We start from the raw sequence: 6,000 nt of genomic DNA on the forward strand, positions 1-6,000 counted from the left end.
GGCCTTGCACTGAGAATATCTGGTGGGAAAGTACGTGGTGGGTAACAATCCTCATGGAGTCTAGATGGAGGGGGGAGGGGGTATAGGAACATCAGCCACTAACTCCTGAATCAGTGAAGGATCCACGTTCTCACGTGGAGAGGTGGGTGGGGGAGACCGAAATTCCTCTAGATTCTCACTGGGAGAATTGAGCAGAGGGAGCCAATGGATTGATTCACCACCTCAGCAGGACGTCCCTCACTTTATAAACTGACCAGCCTTCGGGAACTGAGTCAAAGCAGAAATATTTCTGCACCGGTGTAATTGGGCTACATGGGCAGAAGGGGCCTGTTACCGTGCTGTGGATCTACATTTAAATTTTAAATGTTTCTTTTGGGGTGGGAAGGTAGAGCAGAATAGAGAAGGGTCATTTACAGATACATGTGGGACTGGACTCCCTGCTCCTCAGGGATCCCCCACTGCACCCAATCAGCACTGGAACAATGCGCCCCACCATTCACCCCTCTGTCCAGTTCCCCAGCCAGCCCTGGGACAATGTGCCACACAATTCACCCCTCTGTCCAATGCCAGATCCAGCCCTGGGGACAATGTGCCCCACCATTCACCCCTCTGTCCAGTTCCCCAGCCAGCCCTGGGACAATGTGCCGCACAATTCACCCCTCTGTCCAATGCCAGATCCAGCCCTGGGACAATGTGCCCCACCATTCACCCCTCTGTCTGGTTCCCCAGCCAGCTCTGGAACAATGAGCCCCACCATTTACCCCTCTGTCCGGTTCCCCAGCCAGCCCTGGGACAATGTGCTCCACCATTCACCCCTGTCCGGTTCCCCAGCCAGTCCTGGGACAATGTGCCCCACCATTCACCCCTCTGTCCGGTTCCCCAGCCAGCCCCTGGGACAATGTGCCCCACCATTCATCCCTCTGTCTGGTTTCCCAGCCAGTCCTGGACAATGTGCCCCACCATTCACCCCTCTGTCCGGTTCCCCAGCCAGCCCTGGGACAATGTGCCCCACCATTCACCCCTCTGTCCAGATCCCCAGCCAGTCCTGGGACAATGTGCCCCACCATTCACCCCTCTGTCCAGATCCCCAGCCAGTCCTGGGACAATGTGCCCCACCATTCACCCCTCTGTCCCTGGGGACAGATTTCCGATTGGACGCAGCGTTGAGGACAAATCCGCGCCCTGGAATGTCTGAACTTCTTCACACTGATTCATCTTGTGTGAAAGTGACCGGATCAAAGCAGTTGCCGCATTTTTCTTCCCTGAAATAAACCCCATTGGAAATCCAGACACAACAGCATCTCGTCCAGATTTGGGGGCGGGGTGGGGGGGGATTAATTATCCCGCACCTCCTGCCTGCCAGGAGATTTTGGGGAGGGGGGTGTGGTTGGAGGGGGTGAGTGGGGGGGGGGAGTAGGGGGAGAGTGTGGTGGGGGGGGGAGAGAGTGGTGGGGGGGAGAGAGTGGTGGGGGAGTAGGGGGGAGAGTGGTGTGGGGGGGAGAGTGGTGGGGGGGGGAGAGTGGTGAGGGGGGAGAGTGGTGGGGGGAGAGTGGTGGGGGGAGAGTGGTGGGGGGAGAGTGGTGGGGGGAGAGTGGTGGGGGGAGAGTGGTGGGGGTGGGAAAGTGGTAGGGGGGGAGAGTGGTGGCGGGGGAGAGTGGTGGTTGGGAGAGTGGTGGGGGGAGAGTGGTGGGGGGGGAGAGTGGTGGGGGGGAGAGTGGGGGGGGAGAGTGGTGGGGGGGAGAGTGGGGGGGGGAGAGTGGTGGGGGGGAGAGTGGTGGGGGGGAGAGTGGTGGGGGGGGAGAGTGGTGGGGGGGAGAGTGTGGGGGGGAGAGTGGTGGGGGGGGGAGAGTGGTGGGGGGGGGGGAGAGTGGTGGGGGGGGGAGAGTGGTGGGGGGGGGGGAGAGTGGTGGGGGGGGGAGAGTGGTGGGGGGGGGAGAATGGTGGTGGGGGGGGGGAGGCAGCCGGAGAGCGTCTGCCTGTCCAATCCTTTCTCCAATGTGACCCATGCATCCAGATTCCTGTTCGCAGAGTCGGAGACGGGGACTCGGAGCGGGAGCGACACCTGATGCTGAAGCGCAGCTCGGCCGGAGTTGGCCCGTGTGGCGACCCCGGCGTCCCTTGGAAGGCAGCCCCGTCTCCCCGACCCATCCCGCTCCACCCTCGGGTTTTGTCCAGACCGGGAGGCTGAAGTTTTGTTTCTTAAATGTGATTCATACTGTTCTTTTTTTAAAACCCCCCCCCCCCCCCCCCGGACTTTGACCCTAACAGGCAGGGTCCCAAAATGTGCTCTCCTTTTTGTTCCACCCCTCCTTGGGAACTGGGGCTGAGTGAAGACACGTTGGATCTGCCTGGAAAATTCTTCAAGTGGTCATTTTCTCTCAAGCACCAGCTCTCGAGAAGGAGAAATCACTGTGTGTTTTTACCAAATGGGCTGAAACCACCGTTAGTTAAAACAAGATACGTGGCAAACACCTCCAGACCCCCCCCCCAACCTTTTACCCCCCCCCCCCCCCAACCTTTTACCCCCTGAAGTGACTCCTCGCCCCACTGCGAGGATTCCCTGCTCCGAACTCTAACTTTGATACTGAGGGGGGGGGGGGGGGGCAGATGAAAGAGGAGGGGGACACTCCTAGTATCTCTCCACAAATTAATAGCTGGCCCCCTCCGCAGACATTCTTCGCCTCAGTGCCATTCTGTGGAAAATGGGATTGGGATGAAGGGGATGACTTGCTGAGAGTCGCCAAACCCCCGTCCAGCCGCGAACGGGAGGGAGAAAACTTCACACATCAAAAGTTTTCAACTTTTCCCAACTTCTCTCCCCCTCCGTCCGCCTTGTGTGTGTCTCTCTCGCCTTTCTCGCCAATCGAAACTTCGCTGCTCTCTCTCTCGCCAGAAAAAGTCCAAGTTTCCTCCCACGATTAAAAAAATAGGGTTCGAAAGGATGTGAATTTCAGGGTCTCTGCAACAACACTTCTCCTTTTTTGCCAAAGGCTCCTGCTTCTTTGAAATCTCTTACCTTGGATTCTGAGTGTGTGTGTGTGTTTGCCCCGGCTCGCAGTTCCCTTATTGCCCCGGCCGTTGTAGCTATGCCCTTACTGCTAGAACCCCGTGCTGGATTCGGGGAGGAGAGTGGAAAAGACACTCTCGCCATGTTACTGCTCAAACCGCACACATTGCCAGAACCCCAGCCTACTGCTACCGTATTCAGGCTAATACAAGGCCCTCGCCCCCAAAAAAATGACAGACTTGCATTTCTGTGGCGCCTCCAGGCAGCTCAAAGAGAAACGGGGGGTTGGGGCACAGGCAGAGGCTGGAATCTGGAGGAGCTCGGCGAGTCGAGCAGCCTCCGTTGGGGAGGGAAAGCCCCATCAAGTGGGAGAAGGCCGTTTGTCCCTCCAATCTGACCTCAACTCCTTCTCTTCCTGGCTGACCTACTCCCTCCGACCAGTTCCTCTGATCTTTCCAACATTTGACCTCACAGGCAAAACCCTCCCCACCGGTGAGAAGATCTACGGGGAACGCCGCCGGCGGAGAGCAGCAGCCATCGTCAAGGACCCCCACCACCCAGCGCGCGCTCTGTTCTCGCTGCTGCCGTCAGGAAAGGGGTCTCGGTCCCACATGACTCGCACCCCCGGGTTCAGGAACAGCGGCTCCCCCTCCACCCTCAGACTCCACAACAAACTCAATCGGGGACTCGTTTAAGGACTCTCACTTGTGCACTTTATTTCTGAATATTTATTTTCTGTATTGCAGTCAGTTTGTTTCTCTTTTATACGTTACTTTTCTTGAATACAGTTTTTTTGCACTATCGATAAGAGGTAATTCTGCCTGGCCTGCAGGAAAAAGGGATTTCAGGGTTGTATGTGTGGTCATGTATGTACTCTGACAATAAATCTGAACTTTGAACCTTTACATGTAATACCCCCAGCGATCCAGCCCAATAATAGAAGATGGCACGGCTCAGCAACAGGACCTTCGGCCCACCTTGCCTGTACTACTGTGATGCTAATTTAAAACATCCTGGTACAGGGTCTCTATCCCCCCCCCCCCCACATTCCCCGCCAATTCTTACCTCTTAAACATTCCAATCCTGCTGCCCTGACAGAACGTTTGAGGCACCTACTGCTATCTTTGTAAATAGAACCTTGACTCACACATTGCCTTTAAACCTTCACCTTCACACCCTCAGAGATCCTTCCCACCTCCCCCCCCCCCCCCCACCTTAGGGATCTTCAGAGGGTTATCAATACAGCCCAGGAGATCACTGGGGGGCTCCTTCTCACCTTCAGAGGATTTATTCCGATCTCGCTGTATCAGGAATGCAGCAATACCCTTAAGGACTCTATTCACCCAGGCCAGCATTTGTTTGACCTGTTACCCTCGGGTAGACGATACAGGTCCATTAAATCATGGACTAACAGACAGTTTTTAATCCCAGAGCCAATGGAGATTTAAACTCTGCCAAATAGTGTATTTTTATTGTTTAAATGCTACTGTATGTTGTTTCTGAGACTTGCTTAAACCCGTGCCTTGAAATATTATACATTTCAACCCTGGGAAATGTAAAAACAGAAACCAGGAGGAGCAGAAGGCCATTCAGCCCATCATGCCCACTCCACCATTCAATATAACATTGGCTGATTATTGACCTCAGTCCCATGTTCCTTTCTCTCCCCACCCCTGGACCCTTTTAGCCCGAAAAGCCACATCTAACTCCCTTCTGAATACACCTAATGAACTGGCCCCAACAGATTTCTGTGGCAGGGAATTTCACATGTCCCCAACTCTCTGAGTGAAGGCATTTCTCCTCATCTCAGTCCTCATTGGGTTCAGAATCAGAATCGGATTTTATTGTCGTGAACATGTCACAAAATGTGTTGTTTTGCAGCATAAATTACATTTTTAACTCAATAAATTAGTGCAAAATAAGAGAAAGTGAGGTCGTGTCCTGTGATTCATTGTCCGTCCAGGAACCTGATGGTGGAGGAGAAGAAGCTATTTTTGCACCACTGGATGTTCATCTTCAGGATTCTTGACCTCCTTCCTGATGGTAGAAGAGTGAAGAGGGCCTGGCCTGGGTGGTACGGGGTCCTTGAGGGCAGAGGCTGCTTTCTTGAGGCACCACCACTTGTAGGAGCCCTTCACGCTCATGATGGTGCTGGCTGAATTCACAACTCTCTGTAATCTTTTCAATTATCCCTCTCAGTGCTGGTTTCCTGTGCAGTCCTCACTACTCCCATGTCCTGGAATTGGTCCATTTCTACTTCAATCCCATCAATGGGGGAGAGAATTCCAAAGACTTGATGAGCCAGGGCCTCAAACGTTATGAGGAGAAGGCCGGGTAGTGGAATGGATCAGCTCATGATTAAACGGCGGGGCATTTAATAGGATTAATATTTAAAAGAAAAATGAAGGTAGAAAATGTAAAGAACTCGGAAAAGATACGTCAAACAATTGTAAAATAAGATAGTGAGTCATAAATGACCCCATAACATCTGGAATCTTACTTCTGATTTATTAACGAATCCTTTCTATATTCAAACAGGACCTGATGCCCCGTAACCACTGATCGTGAGTAGGTGGGCCAGCACCATTTCAGTCAAATTGCGTACCGCGCCGAAAAAGATAGCATGACTCTGAACTGGGGACAAAGAAGAGTCATTTTCTCCCATTCATTTTTAAATGTACCTTATATGAATATTTGTACCTGTGGCGCTGCCTCAAAACATTGAATTTTGTGACATGTTTATGACAATTAATTCTGATTCTGACATCCAGAAATGCTAGAACTTTGGAAGATAATAACCAACTTCTACTGCCTCCAAAGCCTTTTCCTTGAAAACTCTGAGATGAGAAACTTTGGGTTTTATGGGGTTTTGGATAAGACAGGTTGTGTTGTGTTCAGGGTGGATCTGTTTCCAGGGGAGAGGTGGAAGATTTGGAAACAAACTGCACTGAGGCTCCATCCTGTGGTGGTCGACTCCCTTGTCAGGGGCAGGA

At 53.0% G+C, this 6,000-nt stretch overlaps 1 protein-coding gene across 2 annotated transcripts in view; it reads right to left on the reverse strand.

The window, feature by feature from the left end:
• The window catches only part of fndc3ba (fibronectin type III domain containing 3Ba), a 211,432-nt gene extending 208,273 nt beyond the window's left edge, over positions 1-3,159 (reverse strand). For both annotated transcript variants that reach the window (XM_069897581.1, XM_069897577.1), the window contains exon 1: positions 3,017-3,159. The gene's annotated coding sequence lies outside the window, so the exon portion shown is untranslated. The remainder of the gene's footprint in view (positions 1-3,016) is intronic.
• Positions 3,160-6,000: the final 2,841 nt, after the last annotated feature.

Source organism: Narcine bancroftii, chromosome 9 (assembly GCF_036971445.1).
Source record: "Narcine bancroftii isolate sNarBan1 chromosome 9, sNarBan1.hap1, whole genome shotgun sequence".
NCBI classification, from domain to species: Eukaryota; Metazoa; Chordata; class Chondrichthyes; order Torpediniformes; family Narcinidae; genus Narcine; species Narcine bancroftii.